We start from the raw sequence: 16,695 nt of genomic DNA, 5'->3' as shown, positions 1-16,695 counted from the left end.
TTGTTTTGTTTTGTTTTTTAATCATGGCTCACTGCAGCCTCAGCCTCCCAGCCTCAAGTGATTCTCCCACCTCAGCCTCCTGAGTAGCTGGAACCACAGGCACACACCACCATGCCTGGCTAATTTTTAAATTTTTTGTAGAGACAGGGTCTCTATGTTGCCCAGGCTGGTCTCAAACTCCTGGGCTTAATGGATCCTCCCACCTTGGCCTCCCAAACTGCTGGGATTACAGATGTGAGCCATAGTACCTGGCCTGAAGATGCTTTTTTAAAATATAAATTTTTACTTTTCAAAAATTCTAAAAACAAAAGTATACATCCTCCATCATAAACTATAAAAAGTATTTACACCCTGGGCTGTTCTGAAATAAATTGCAGTCATTTTATCGCATGAATATGTCACTTTATATCTAACAGATAAGAACTTGAGACTAGTTGTGTGCAATTTGGATATTCTGGCTTACAAAAAATAGAACAATTAAATCTACACATTAAGCCTACACACTGTTGACAGAGTACACACCCTGAATATTCTTTGAAACCATGCCTATTAATTCTTTACTGTTACTACTCATTACTACTACTACACTTAGGCTAGATATGCAATAGGTTTTTCCCTTCCATCAGCTGTGGCTGCCATTAGTGTTTACAGATGTGCTTTTATAGCGTTAAGTGTCGGGCTTAATGCCTTCCTTCTGAAGTAGCTATTGCCTTTAGTGCTTCCCACGCCCCCCCCCACCCCTCTTTGGAGTTTCCTTAACCTGCTTTGCTCATCTTATTAACTGTATTATCTTGACTCTTCTATCAGCTAATAGAGAAATAGAGTTTTTAGGAAAGAAGAGAAAAATAGTAAAATATTCAGTTCTTGAGACCCTATTCTCTGACTAGTTTTTCTTGTCTTTCCATTCATGAATAGAAGAGGGGAAATAAATTAGGAAGATTATTTGTTCATGAATTTATTATCCACAAATTGGGCATTTTATGAATTAGACCATTCGTGAGTGATCCCAAGGGTTCATGATATATAATTAGTAATTTTGGTGAGTTTGAATCTTTCACACTATAAGATTAATATAGGTGAGTAAGTTATATAGCTAATGAATGAGTGTGGCCAACTGCCTAGATTGTAAAGAACTCTGGGAACCACCCAGCAAAGATTATGCTCAATAAACATTTTAGAGACTGAGATTTTACCTCTTTGTCTGGGGGAGTCCTAATGACATCTGATTAGTACTAATTTGTTTATGAAGAAGATAATCTCTTTCATACAGTATTTAAGGTTATATGTCTTAGCTTACTTTATACTAAAAACCAATTAGAGCACCTATTTTTTTCCCATATCTCTCCACATGCAAAATTGTATAACAAGGGAAATAAAGTCAATATTCTCTACTACTTTTCAGCAGAAATCCTTATCCCTGCAGAGTAGATCATTTGATTATTTACTAAGCTGAATTGCCTTGAAGTGATTTCATTAGAAAGAGCTTAGTTTTAGAATGAAGAACATTATTTGTATTGATACAATATCTAAGGTTGGAGGATACCTTTGTGGTTAAGCTTGCATCTTCCTCCTCTTCTTTTTAAACATTTTAAAAATATTTTTTGTAGAAATGAGGTCTCACTTTGTTGCTCAGGCTCATCTTGAACTCTTGGGCTCAAGCAGTCCTCCTGCTTTGGCTTCGGCATGAGCCACTGTGCCCAGCCATCTTCCCTATCTGTTAGTTGCAATCTGCTTTCAAGCCCACAAACCTGGTAGGGATGTCAAGAAGGATTAGTAAGGAAAAGAATGACAACAAAATGCTTGGATATTGACAGAAAAGAGTATTCTTATCCATTGTAATTCAGATCCATAAGAGCTCCATTATGGATCACAGGGAAGCTAATAAACCTTAAGTCCATAGCTGATGGCATTATGATGGCTCCTTGAAATTGAAATGCATGGGAAGAATATTAAAGAATGGGAAGTATTAATTGTATCGACATTTAACTGCCCTAACAGTTTTACTCTGTTACATAGTCAAATTATTGCAACTGTTTTCTGAAGTAGTTTAGACTGTTTAGCTAAATTTATGTATCTTTAGACATATTTTGATATGATATTTTTGGCTAATTTGTAAATTTTAATGAAGAAATTAATGAGGGGGTTGCTAATTTGGGGAATTGCGGATATTGCTGGGATGGGAAGGGACAGTTTAATTTTTGGTTGTATTGTTGCTTTGTAAGAAAAATTAAAAGCTTTTTTTTCCTTCTTTCATTTTCCTGAACTGCATTCTGACTCCAGAAGGTAAGAAGTATTACTTTATTCTAAAGAAGTATTATGCAATTATAAAGCACACTTTTATAAATTTAATTGAACTTACCTTTGGGTGCATGAGTTTTACTTTATAAAACTAAATAAATAGTCCGGAAATTAAGTAATATCGATATTACTATGTTAATGTTTATTCATTAAGTGTTGCTTTTTTTGGTTCTTGCAGTTTGTAATTATTGTTTGATCATAAGTTTAGAAATCCAATCTACATTAAGGTTTATTAAAATCAGCATTTGACTTATAAAAGCATTGGGATGCCAAGTATTCTGTAGAGTAATAATGAAAATATTTAGTAGACTGGAAACATGTATATTAACATTTGCTTTATGGCTATAAGATTGGAAATGTATGTTTATGCTCTTTTTTTTTTTTTTTTTTTTTTTTTTTGAGACGGAGTCTTGCTCTGTTGCCCAGGCTGGAGTGCAGTGGCACGATCTCGGCTCACTGCAACCTCCGCCTCCCAGGTTCATGCCTTTCTCCTCCCTCAGCCTCCCGAGTAGCTGGGACTACAGGTGCCCACCACCACGCCCAGCTAATTTTTTGTATTTTTAGTAGAGATGGGGTTTCACAGTGTTAGCTAGAATGGTCTCAATCTCCTGACCTCGTGATCCACCCGCCTCGGCCTCCCAAAGTGCTGGGATTACAGGCGTGAGCCACTGCTCCCGGCTATGCTCTTAATTTAGATAAAATATTGGTAAATCGGCTGGGCATGGTGGCTCACGCCTGTACTCCCAGCACTTTGGGAGGCCGAGGTGGGTGGATCACTTGAAGTCAGGAGTTCGAGACTAGCCTGACCAATATGGTGAAACCGCATCTCTACTAAAAAATACAAAAATTAGCTGGGTGTGGTGGCTGGCGCCTGTAATCCCAGCTACTCGGGAGGCTGAGACAGGAGAATTGCTTGAACCTGCGAGGTGGAGGTTGCAGTGAGCCAAGATCATGCCCCTGCACTCTAGCCTGGGCAACACAGCAAGACTCCATCTAAAAAAAAAAAAAAAAAAAATTGGTAAATCCTTTAGGGGCATGATACTTAAAACCAGGGCAGAATGGGTTAAAAATCTTAGTCTGGATCCTTTACTAAATTGGCTTTTTGTGTGTGGGCATGGCCTTTTAGATTCACCTGCACTATAGCAGTTCCCATGTTACATGCCTGTGAGACCTGAGGGCAACAGTCGTATTGCCCGTGAGACTTGGGCAACAGTCATGTCCATGTATTTTCGTGTTACTTGGACATGGCATGCTTGGGTTATAATTAGAGCTTAATTAATTAGTCTTTTTAACTCTAGTTATATTTGTAGTCCATTAAGTTCATTTGTAAGAACCTATTTATTGAGCCGGGCGCGGTGGCTCAAGCCTGTAATCCCAGCACTTTGGGAGGCCGAGGCGGGCGGATCACGAGGTCAGGAGATCGAGACCATCCTGGCTAACACAGTGAAACCCCGTCTCTACTAAAAATACAAAAAATTAGCCGGGCGTGTTGGCGGGCGCCTGTAGTCCCAGCTACTCGGGAGGCTGAGGCAGGAGAATGGCGTGAACCCGGGAGGCGGAGCTTGCAGTGAGCCGAGATCGCGCCACTGCACTCCAGCCTGGGGCACAGAGCAAGACTCCGTCTCAAAAAAAAAAAAAAAAAAAAAAAAAAAAAAAAAAAAAAAAAGAAAAAAAGAACCTATTTATTGTAAGCAAGAGTTTGTGGATGAAAGCTTAATTAAGGTCTTACAAAGTAAAAATTATAATTAAAAAATAAAAAACTAGGTAAATTTTGTTTTGTGTTAGGTTTGTTTGAAGGGAGCATATATTTGATTTGTTCTTATTTATTTATTTATTTATTTATTTTTTGGAGGCAGAGTCTCACTCTGTCACCCAAGCTGGAGTGGAGTGGCATGGTCTCGGCTCACTGCAACCTCTGCCTCCCAGGTTCAAGTGATTCTTCTGCCTCAGCCTCCCTTGTAACTGGGATTACAGGCGCCTGCCACCACCCCCGGCTAATTTTTGTATTTTTAGTAGAGACGGGGTTTCACCATGTTGGCCAGGCTGGTCTTGACCTCCTGACCTCAAGTGATCTGCCTGCCTTGGCCTCCCAAAGTGCTGGGATTACAAGCGTGAGCCACCGCGCCTGATCATTGGTTGGGTTCTTTAAGTGCAAATGATAGGAACCAAACGTGAATAACTTAAGCAAAATGAGATTTAAAGAATATGGGGGCAGAGGCAAGACTCAGACTCCAAGGCAAGAAACAGGCTCTGAAATTAGAAGGAAGGCAGCTTCAGAGATCAGGTAGATAGAACTAATGCATAGTCTCATCAAGACACTGCAGCTGGGCTAAATTAGTCATTGTCTACTCTGCTCAAGGTTAAACTTTAAGGGAAGAGTGAACTTGGTTGGCCCAGTGCCCAGGAATGGTGAGATATCTTGATGGACAGTCTTACCAAGACTATTTCCAGTAGGATAGGGCGTAGCTCCCCAAAGCAAAATTAAGCATTTTTTTTTTTTTTTTTTTTTGAGACAGAGTCTGTTGCTCTGTTGCCCAGGCTGGAGTGCAGTGGTGCAATCTCGGCTCACTGCAACCTCTGCCTCCTGAGTTCAAACAATTTTCTGCCTCAGCCACCTGAGTAACTGAGATTACAGGTGCACGCTACCACACCCAGCTAATTTTTTGTATTTTTAGCAGAGATGGGGTTTCACTGTGTTGGTCAGGCCGATCTCAAACTCCTGGCCTCAAGTGATCCGCCCACCTCAGCCTTCCAAAGTGCTGGGATTACAGGCGTGAGCCACCATGCCCAGCCAAAATTGAGCATTCTTTACAGAAGAAGAGGGAATGGATATTGGCCAGGAATAAATAACAGCTGTCCATTGCTCACTATAGAAAATTAAAGTACAACAGAAAAATGTAAGCCATAAGCAGTTGTAAGAAGTAACCTTTTATGCAGATTCTCCTAATGGTAACATTGTACAAAACCATAGTATAGTGTCACAGCCAGAATATTGTTTCTGATATAATCCACCTGGTTTTACTGGTACCCGGGTGTGTGTATGTGTATGGGGTGCTATGTGGTTTTATCACGTGTATAGATTCATGTACCTACCACCACAATCAAGATACAGAATACTTTCAACGAATATCCCTTGTGTTCCCCTTTTAAAATCACATGTACTTCCCTAGTACCTCTTGCCCGCCTTCCTTATACTAGTCTGTCCTACATTTCTATAATTTTGTCATTTCAAGTGTTTAATGGAATCATAGAGTATGTAACCAACTGGGATTGGCTCCCCCACAACCCGCATTCATTGTATGTCTCTGGAGAGTCCTCCAAGTTACTGTGTTCATAGTTCATTCTTTTTTATTGCCGAGTAGTAGTCTTTGACATGGATGTATGACTGTTTCTAACTATCCATTGCATGATATCTGAATTGTTTCCAGGCTTTGGCTATTAAAAATAAAACTATGAACATCTGTGTAAATATTTTTGTATGGGCATACATTTTCCATTCTCTGGGATAAATGTACAGAAAGTGCTGTTGCTGGGTTGTGTGGTAAATGCATGTTTAATTTTAAAGACACCTTGAAACTGTAAATGAATTTCTTGTAAACTGCATATAGTTTAGAATTTTTTTTTTGGCCCATGCTGCCAATCCTTGCCTTTTAATTTGTGTGTTTACACCATTTATGTTTAATTATTGATAGGTGAGTTTGCCTTTTTTTTTGTTTTTTGTTTCCTGTTTGTTTCCTCTATTTCTCATTCCTCTGTTTCGCTTTTCTTCCTCATGGATCGTATTTTAGGATTCTGTCTTGATTTATTTATAGTATTGTATTTCTTTGTATGTCTTTACATACCTTTCTTAACTGTTTCAACTGGGTATTACAATATATACATGTGATTTATCACAGTCTGCTGATATAATTTTACCACTCTAAGTGAAGTGTGGAAACTGTACTTCCATTTAGATTCTTGAGTATGAGATGGTATTAACATTTGTGTTCCAGTCATCAAATGTGATTTATAAAATTTATGAAAAGCATAGTCTGTGGTATATACCTATTCCTGTTCTTTCTGTTTTTTCTTCCTGGTGCTACAGGATTGCTTCTTTTATCATTTCCATTCTGTTGAATGACTTCCTTTAGTCATTCTTTAAGAATAGTTCTTTACTTCTCTTAGTAAACTACTTTTAGTTTTACTTAGTCTGAAGCTAGTTCATCAGATACAGAATTCACAGTTGACAGTTCTTTTCATTCAGCACTAGTGAAATGTCATGCCACTTCCTTCTGGCCTATGTGGTTTTAGGTGAGAAATCTATTGTCATTTGAATTGATGTTTCCCTATAGTAATGTGTTGTTTCTCTCTGACTGCTTTCAGGACTTTTTCTTTGGATTTAGTTTTCAGAAGTTTAATTATGATGTATCTTGGTGGGCTTATTTAGATTTATCCTATTTAGATTCACTGAGTTTTCTTGAATCTGTAGGTTTATTTCTACATTTTTCTTTATTACTTTTTCTTTTTCTTTTTAAATCCTGTTACATCTTCAGGTTTTTTGTTTTTTGAGACAGGGTCTCACTTTGTTGCCCAGGCTGGAGTGCAGTGGTGTGATCTCAGCTCACTGTAGCCTCAGCCTCCTGGGCTCAAGCAGTCCTCCCACCTTAGCCTCCTGAGTAGCTGGGACCACAGGTGTGCACCACCATGCCTATCTAATTTTTGCATTTTTTGTAGAGGCAGGGTTTCACCATGTTGCCCAGCACAATGCCTGAGCTCAAGCAGTTTGCCTGCCTTGCCCTCCCAAAGTGCTGGGATTACAGGCCTGTGCCATTGTGCCCGGCCTGTGTTTATTTCTTTAACCAAATAAGAGAAGTTTTCGGCTGTTAATTCTTTGAATACTCTTTTTTTTTTTTTTTTTTTTTTTGGGATGGAGTCTCTGTCATCCAGGCTGGAGTGCAGTGATGTGATCTCTACTCACTGCAACCTCTGCCTCCCAGGATCCAGCAATTCTCCTGCCTCAGCCTCCCGAGTAGCTGGGATTACAGGTGTGCGCCACCAAGCCAGCTAATTTAGTAGAGACAGGGTTTCACTGCATTGGCCAGGCTGGTCTCGAACTCCTGACCTCAAGCGATTCAACCACCTTGGCCTTCCAAAGTGCTGGGATTACAAATGTGAGCTACCGTGCCTGGCCAATTCTTTGAATACTCTTTCTACCCTATTCTCTTTCTCTTTTCTTTCTGGAATGCTGATGATATGAACGTTGAATCTTCTGTTATTATCCCACAATGCCTTGAGATTCTGTTAATTTTTTTTGGTGTTATTTTTTTCCATCTCTTCACATTGAGTAAATTGTATTGACCTGTTCTTAAGCTCACTGATTCTGTCCTCTGTTGTCTCCACTCTCTTACTGATTTCATCTGGTGAGTTTTTAAATTTCTTAACGTATTTTTTGTTTTTATAATTTCTATTTGATTTCTTTTTATAAGTTCTGTCTTTGCTGATATTTTCTATATGTTTGTTTCAAGAGAATTTTAAGTAGTTCTTGAAGCATTTTTATGAGAGCTATTCCAATTTTTTTTTTTTTTTTTTTTTTTTTTTCCGAGATGGAGTCTCGCTCTGTCGCCCAGGCTGGAGTGCAGTGGCGCAATCTCGGCTCGTTGCAAGCTCCGCCTCCTGGGTTCACACCATTCTCCTGCCTCAGCCTCTCCGAGTAGCTGGGACTACAGGCGCCCGCCACCACGCCCGGCTAATTTTTTGTATTTTTAGTAGAGACGGGGTTTCACCGTGGTCTTGATCTCCTGAGAGCTATTCCAATTTTTATTTGTTACTTTTTTTTTTCTTTTTTTTTTTTGAGGCAGAGTCTTGCTCCGTCGCCCAGGCTGGAGAGCAATGATGCGATCTCGGCTCACTGCATCCTCTGCTTCCCGAGTTCAAGCAATTATCCTGCCTCAGCCTCCCAAGTAGCTGGGACTACAGGCATGCGCCACCATGCCCAGCTAATTTTTGTACTTTTAGTAGAGACGGGGTTTCACCATACTGGTCAGACTGGCCTCAAACTCCTGACCTCAGGTGATACACCCGCCTCGGCCTCCCAAAGTGCTGGGATTATAGGCGTGAGCCACCGCATTCGGCCTACTCTGAAATTTTTCTTAGAATTTTAACATCTGTCTCAGTGTTGGCGTCCTTTAATTGTCTTCTTTGATTCAGATAGCGATTTTCCATTGAACCCTGGATATTTTGGCTATCATGTTAGGAGATGTCCAGTCTTATTTAAGCTGGCATTCTCTGTGCTTACATAGGTTTACCATGCAGGTCCTGGACTGTTTTAGTGGATTGTGGTTCCAATAACAGTTTAATTTTCAGATCCTTTGCAGTGGTATTTGGGTCTGCTTGTTTTACCTGGTGCCACGGAGGCTCCCATTGACCTCTGCTGCTTCTTATTGATCTCTGTGGCTTCTGTCTGAGGGGGTGGAAATTTTCACAGGCTAGGTTGCCTGTTGCCTGTAGATGTGGACAAAAGGGAGTCTTCAGCCTGTGGGGACAGACAGGCTTCCTGGCAGGATCCCCTTTGCTTGAGCTACTTGGCTGCTCAGCATCTTGTGAGAGGGGGAGGTGTTGTAGTCTCAGGCCCACAAGGACAAAGAGGCTTCCTGGGCTGGGCTGTTTTTGTGATCTTCTCCCACTTGCTGGTGCCATTTGGCCTCCCCTATTCTAGTCTTTATTTTTGAGACTTGAGGGAACATAAACTTGCCACAAAAGTCATTTAATAATCTCCTAAGATCTATAACTAAGTTACTTCTCTTAGTTGGGAAATGCCAGGAATTGGTAAAATTAATGGGTCAACCAACTACTTCAAAACTCTGAATCTCAGTATAAATGGCTACATCAGGACTGGTAACTCTGGTTCAAAGTAGAAAATAACTGTAATAAGTAGTGTTAGCTGTTTAGATATCCAAGCTCTGTTTGCTAAATCAACAAGAATACCAAGTAGGACAAAAGTATAAAATTGCAAAATTTCTGTCTTTTGGTTTACTTAATTGAATCTGTTGATTTTTATTCTCTCTCTCCAGCTGAGTTCTTTTAGAAGCATGCCCATAGTTTATATTCATTCATAAGTATTTTATTTTCCTCACTAATACTCCTTTTACCTCAGATAATAAACTCTCCTGTGTGTGTGTGTGTGTGTGTGTGTGTGTGTGTGTGTGTGTCCCTTTCTGTGTCTCTGTCTCTGTCTCTCTGTTTGTCTCAGGCAGGAGTGCAGTGGTGTGATCATAGCTCACTGGAGCGTCGACCTTCTGGGCTCAGGTGATTCTCCCACCATACCTTCTGTAGTAGGTGGTACTACAGGTGTACACTGCCACATCTGGCCTACTTTTTATTACCTATTCCTCTCAAGATTGAAAAGCCTGATGCTGTAATAAACCAGTAGTGAAATGGCCTCGACTAAGATGGTCTATTTCACATGGTCTATTTAATCTTTAATAAGCCTTGTGAAATCATTATCTCATAGATAAACACATAAAATCAGTGAGAAATTACATATCTAATTAGTGATAGAACTTGAACCCACATCTGTGAGTCTAAAATATAAATGCTGTTTCTGCTGCACTCAGGAGATTGGACAAGGATTTTTTTTTTTTTTTTTTTTTTTTTTGAGGCACAGTCTCGCACTGTCGCCTGGGCTGGAGTGCAGTGGCGCGATCTCAGCTCACTGCAACCTCCGCCTCCAGGATTCAAGCAGTTCTCCTGCCTCAGCCTCCCCAGTAGCTGGGATTACAGGTGCCTGCCACCACTCCCGGCTAATTTTTTGTATTTTTAGTAGAGATGGGGTTTCACTATGTTAGCCAAGATGGTCTTGAACTCCTGACCTCGTGATCTGCCCACCTTGGTCTCCCAAAGTGCTGGGATTATAGGCGTGAGCTACTGTGCCTGGCCTAGACAAGGATCTTTTTTTTTTTTTTTTTTTGGAGATGGAGTTTTGCTCTTTGTTGCCCAGGGAGTGCAATGGTGCGATCTTGGCTCACTGCAACCTCCACCTCCTGGGTTCAAGTGATTCTCTTGCCTCAGCCTCCCGAGCAACTGGGATTACAGGCATGCGCCACCATGCCTGGCTAATTTTTTGTATTTTTAGTGGAAACGGGGGTCTCTCCATGTTGGTCAGGCTGGTCTCGAACTCCTGACTCAGGTGATCCGCCCACCTCGGCCTCCCAAAGTGCTGGGATTTCAGGCATGAGCCACCGCACCCAGCTGGCCTGGACAAGGATCTTAATGAACGGTTTTTTATTTCTTTTTAGGTGAAAAGTTGGATTGTTCTCTAAGGCCCTTCTATACCAGGAGTTTGTAATTATCTAATCTAAATAATATTGATAATATTGAACCTTGTTATTTCATTTGTTTACTAAAAATAGAACATAGAATTACCGGACTCCTTCTTTTTTTTTTTTTTTCATTTGAAACTGTTTTGCCCACTTGTTACTGCTAGTGGACAAAGCCATGCATTTTAGAAGATGTTAGTGGAAGACAATAATGGGATGATAGAGTGAAGGTTTATAGTTAGGTGTTAAGGGTAAGATAAAGCAAACAACAACAAAAAATTTCCGAGGAATCTTTTATTGCTATGACCTCCCTCTCTAGGCGATTCCTAGATCACTCTCATTTGTTCTATGCCCATCTGCTGCTCTGTTGACCTAGAACCTCTCATTTTGGGGCCCCAACTAGATCTACTTACCCCAAGATGCTTGTTTAAAAGTTTTCCTACACACCCTTTCCCTTATGTCTTTAGTGCTTTTATTCCCATTTGTTTGATGGTGTGTTTTGGGGAGGAAAACAGTATGAAGAAACAAATTCATTGAAGTGTGGATGAATCAAATGTTTACTTTTTAAATCAAAGTTAAAAGCTACATTTATATTATTTCTTTTTAAAAAGCAGATTAGTTGTTAATCTGAATGAATCAATCATTGGTGGAATTGCAGGTAATATGATCAAGGGAAGGGAAAATGTTTTACTGAAGGTGTATAGGAATACAAAAATTTAAATTTAAATCTAAAATCTACCAAGACTATTTATTAATTCGGTAATTTCTAAATTACCAAATGTAATTTAGAAATTTCCAATGTAAGTGAGCCATTGAGGTCAGTTTTGTTCTGTGTGTTCTGTTTGTAAAGGCATGTAAGTATGCCATAAAAATATATTTTTGATCTTAAAGTTATGTAGTATTAAATTTTGAGAGTTCATATGTGAATAATGATTGTGGGTGTGTGTTTACAGATATATGTCTATGTGGATATCATGTGAATGAAAGATTGTAGATACATTGACTATAAATTTATTATATCTTTACATTTAAAATTGACTTTAGGCCAGGTGTGGTGGCTTATGCCTGTAATCACTTTGGGTGGTGAAGCGGGATGATTGCTTGAGCCCAGGAGTTTGAGACTAGCTTGGGCAGCATAGGGAGACCCCATCTCTACCAAAAAAAAAAAAAATTATTAGCTGTTCGTGGTGATGCAGATGTGGTTCAGCTACTCAAGAGGCTGAGGTGGAAGGAGCATTTGAGCTTAGGAGTTCAAGGCTGCCGTATGATTGAGCCAGCCTGCGTTACAGAGTGAGACCCTGTCTCTAAATAAATGAACAAATAAATAAAATAAAATCGACTTGAAGTGAGGGCATTTAAGCGTCTGGTCTAGATGACTTTTTTTTTTTTTAACCTTGAAAGTCTATTATTTAATCCTATTGAAGTTCAAGGGATTGAGCTTTGAAGGATAAATATAGATTGTGTATAGTTCAGCCAGGAATAGGGAAGATGATTAATCATTGTGGCCTTAAGGCCAAGTTTTGACAACCGTTATTTTATAGGAAGGAGTACGGGAAAAATGGACAAGAGATTGGGGATTAAAGTAGGAATTAGGCAGTAACTTGTTATTGCAAGGGAGAATATCTCTAGGATCAAATAAGTTGAATTAATGATGTCCCTTAAACCTGTTTATCAAAGGTTTGAAATGGGGATAACAAATATTGGCAGACACTGATGAATTTTGAGGATGGATGATATAAGCTTATTGTATTAAAGATTCTTTGGATTGGGTGCAGCACGGAATGCCAGTGAGGACACCAAAAATAATCTGGAAAGGAGTAGACTTCAGGATTTCATGAAGTCTTAAAATACTCGAACAACTGTCATTGGAATGATAAAAAAATGTCAAACTTTTCCCCTCCGCTTTCAAAGATAATTTGTTGCAAAATCAGTTTCAAAATTCAAACATTGCAGAGGAAAACAAAGAGCCCCCCAGATTTTCCCAGCATTATACTACTGATTTCCATCATAAAGGTAGACTTATAAATAGACATATAGGAAGAGTATTTAGCTTAGCTTACGAAGGAATTTGTGAATAATTGGAAATGCTTGAGGACATAGTGCCTGCCCACCACATTGTATGCTTGTATAAGACATTGGAGGATTACCTGTTTAGATACTTTAGAGGGGGTACAAGTACTTGTAGGTAAATGGACTAGGTCACCTATGGAGCTCCCTTGTCAACCTATATCTTATCTGATTCTTGTTAGTAGGTGTTGAAAACAGAGAGAGAGTTGTGTAAACTGAGAATTAAGTAAAGAATGATCAAAAGTTGTAGGATTTTATTTTACCCAGCAATTCCTCTTCTGCCTATATGCACAAAAGAATTGAAAGCAGAGACTTAACAGATAGTTTTAGCACTAGTGTTCATAGCAGCATGATTCACAGTAGCCAAAGGGGAAAAACAACCCAAATATCCATTGATGGGTGGATGAACAAAATGTAGCATATATATTCAATGGAATATTCAGCTTTAAAAAGAAAGGAAAATGACACCTGCTGCAGCATGGATGAATCTTGAAGACATTGTACTAAGTGAAATAAGCCAGACAAAAAATAAAAAATACTGTATGATTCCACTTATATAAGATACCTAGAGTAATCAACTTCATAGAGACAAAGAGAATGGTGGTTGCCAGGAGCTGGTGGGCAGGGGAAGATGGTTGTTGTTTAGTGGGTGTAGAGTTTCCATTTTGTAAGATGAAAAGGTTGCTCAACAGGGTGACTGTACTTAACACTACTGAACCTGTACACTTAGAAAGGTAAGATGGTAAATTTTATGTATATTTTACCACAATAAAAAAGTTGTAGGATTTTGCATTTATTTGAATGGGGCACAATTTAATGTAGGAGAAACAGCCATCATGTTATATTAGTAGAACAAATAGAGAACATTTGCCTAAGATAAAGAGAATGAGCAGAGGTATGCCTTTAACTTTTTCAGGAAGGTTAATGTTCATTTTACCTTGTTAAATTTAAAAATCTAGACAGTGATGGGTGGTTAAGAAAGTGAAGGATAAGAATGATTTTTATTAACTTCTGCTCACAATGTGATGATTCAGAATGGTAAAACTTACTTGTTTTAGAGTTTTGGCAAGAGCTTTTAGAATGAGGAGGGTTATAGACAAGACGAAGCAAGCTAAAGCTGAGACTTTTAACTTTGAAAGTTGATGGGCCACGTATACTTAATGAACTTTACTCTGGACTTCATTTACATGTGTCTCCGAGCCCCAGAAAGAAACTAAGAATGAAAGAAAGAATAGTGAAAATGTCATGATGTTCAGTGGGGAAATTAGACATCATTAGTTACAGGAAAAGTTACCAGTTAATTTTGGGAAGAGATCTCTTTTTAAAAAAATACATAATTAGGAAACATTAAGAGTCATAATTTTGCTGCAAGTGCTACTGCATTTACAGTTGAATATACTGTTATTTGTAAACCATAGGGTTGGAGACTGACAAATTAGAAAACATAAGCTGTAAACCTGAGTTTCTGATTTTGTTCGATTCTTGAATTGATAGCAAAATTGCAAATATGGCTAACAGTTTTTAGATAGTGTACATTTTAAACTTCTACCTATTTGCTGTATTTTTCTGGAGGCAAGTGTGTGTGTGTGTGTGTGTGTGTGTGTGTGTGTACGTGCACACTAGTAAAGAGACTGTGATTTGGCTCAGCTCAGCTCCAGTTCAGTTATTTTTACATTAAAATGTAAGAATGAGTACTTCTTTCTTATGGAAACTTCCACTTCATCTTTTATATCACCTGCACATACTACTGTGTTGCTATATGATAGGTCCTTTGTAAATATTAAATGAATGAGAAATCAAGACAGCTTCTTTTCCATATTTTTTTTTCCTGAGTTTATGGAGTTTTAGTATTATTTGATTTTATATTTGTATCTTTTTTCTCTTACATTGAAACCCTTGGTTCAAAACAGCATTATAAATGTATCCTTTCAGTACATAAACATAGTTTCAAATTATTAATTTTAGCATAACTACTAATTATTGCTATATATATATATTTTAGAGGAGGACAACACATTTAGTTTTATTTCAATCAAATCACAACACTTTTCCAATTGCTGCAAAGTGCATCTACAGTATTCTGTTACAGATCCACTTTAAAAAGGTTTCCTGTGACATTACAGCAAGCCTCTTTTTTCAAACAGGAATAATCCCAAATTTTTCCTCAATTAAAAATAAAAACTCCATTCCAGTAAGTGGTAAATACATAAAAATTACAGTAAGCCAGACACTTAAAAGGACAGCCAAGAAGTCTTCCAACAGTTTATTAGAAAGAATGTGGATATTAAAAAAAATCCCCACTGTCATGAACATAAATTGAGGTTTTAAGCCCTAGTATAAGCTGAATCAAAAAAAGAAATAAATCCAATACTGTATTAAACATTTTTCACTCATTTGCCATACTGACAGTGCAGATACAAATCTGGTCTAAATGTACAGACTCTTAAACAACAATGTACAGCTTTCTTCATCTTCCATGCTAAGAGATGTAAAAACACCTAAGGGTCAAACAATACCAAATATATAGGCTTCAAAAACCTTCTAAATTAGGGCATTCTCTAGTTTTAGCTAAGATACATGTGGAATACTGACAAGTAATCACTTACATAGAATAATGTGAAGTAAATTTCCTGAAAAATAAACTTGGAACAATCCTGAAGGATAACACCAGAGGAATAGCAGGTTACCAGTAAGGTGTCAGCCAATTTGTTCCAGCCATTTTTGAATCCATGTTCTATAATCTAAAATTTAGTTCTCTTTCCATAAGCTGAGAGCTTCCTATCATGTCAGTATCTATGTTATGAAGAAAAGGAGACTTAGGTGAGATGTTTTTAATTTATCACAACTGCTGCATCAATTGCCTAGGACCTCACTCAACAGCTTCATGAAAATCTAGGAAATGTTCATGCATAAGGTTATTGCCTTAGCTGACTTAAAATTGCCCCATACAGTGGTACATATCAACCCTTAGTGAAGTCTTTTAAAAAACAAACAGGCTGAAAAGGCAAATACAGCATCTGCCTTTAGAGCTGTCAACTCAGGAATTCTCTCAATTGTGAAATCTTGCAGAGAAGTTATTTTTCTTTCCCAAAATCCAGGTGATGACAATATTCCTTACTCCCGATCTGGCATTTTTTCATCATCACTGTCTTGTGAATCATCACCTGCTCCATCTGCTTCTGGTGAATCTGCATCCTCGTCACCACCCATGTTGTTCATCATCTCAGAGAAACGATCAAAATTAGACCTGTCTTCATCTGAATCATCTTCCCAGTCTTTCCAATTATTGAAGTCCACACTAAGCCAGTTGAGCTTTGCCCTTCCTTTTGTTAACCTTGGCCATGACTGGCCAGATTCTCCTTTTTGTAAATAGCATACAATTGATCTGTCCGTTTTTTTAATGCTTGGAATCATTTGGATCAATACTGTGAAAAAGATCAACTTCATTTAAATACTTAAAATTATCACTTCCTCTGAGACAACTGAATTTAAGTTTGGATTTTTCAAAATTTACATTAACATCCTTACTGTCTTCAACACAAAATTCAGTGAAGACATAGTCCCTTCGATCGTACCACTTTGCAGAAGCAGGCTGCATTGTGAACAGGGCAGGGGGACGGGCGAACAGGTAGGTGGGCGGCCCTCTGGCGTGGGCTGCTGCTAGGGAGTCGACTTCTCTCCGGTGACGACTCTGCGTTTTCTCCCTGGTCGCGGCCTCTTCTCGTTCCCCTCAGGCGATGACGGCAGCGGCGGGCTCCACCTCGGTCCCCAGAATGCACCGCGCAGAAAGAGCGCCCCTCTGGTCGGGGAGAAGAGGAAAGTGTAGGAAAAGGGGCCCGAGGACATATTGTTATATTTTTATGTAGAGAAAACCTTGCAGAGTAAAGAGTTAACTACAAGTTTCTTTTACCTTTTATTATCATTTTTGGGCTTTCAAAATTTCTGTGTGAAGGTGGAAGATGAATTCTTCTCCCCAACTCTATTTTTAGTATTAATGTTGATAGGCTTCTTGCCAGTGAGATTCGGTCCATTAAAT

The 16,695-nt window shown here is 38.8% G+C and overlaps 1 protein-coding gene and 1 pseudogene across 2 annotated transcripts in view; one reads left to right on the top strand and one right to left on the bottom strand.

The window, feature by feature from the left end:
* ASXL2 (ASXL transcriptional regulator 2) overlaps nt 1-16,695 on the top strand; it is a 146,261-nt gene that overhangs the window by 43,127 nt on the left and 86,439 nt on the right. The gene's annotated exons all lie outside the window — the stretch shown is intronic.
* On the bottom strand, nt 15,674-16,465 carry LOC100595309 (annotated as a pseudogene). The gene has a single exon (XR_179861.3). The product of XR_179861.3 is annotated as a prostaglandin E synthase 3 pseudogene (transcript).

The sequence above is a fragment of the Nomascus leucogenys genome, chromosome 19 (genome assembly GCF_006542625.1).
Source record: "Nomascus leucogenys isolate Asia chromosome 19, Asia_NLE_v1, whole genome shotgun sequence".
Taxonomy (NCBI): domain Eukaryota; kingdom Metazoa; phylum Chordata; class Mammalia; order Primates; family Hylobatidae; genus Nomascus; species Nomascus leucogenys.
Note: the sequence above shows the minus strand (reverse complement) of the source record. Positions and strands in the feature narration are given on the sequence as shown.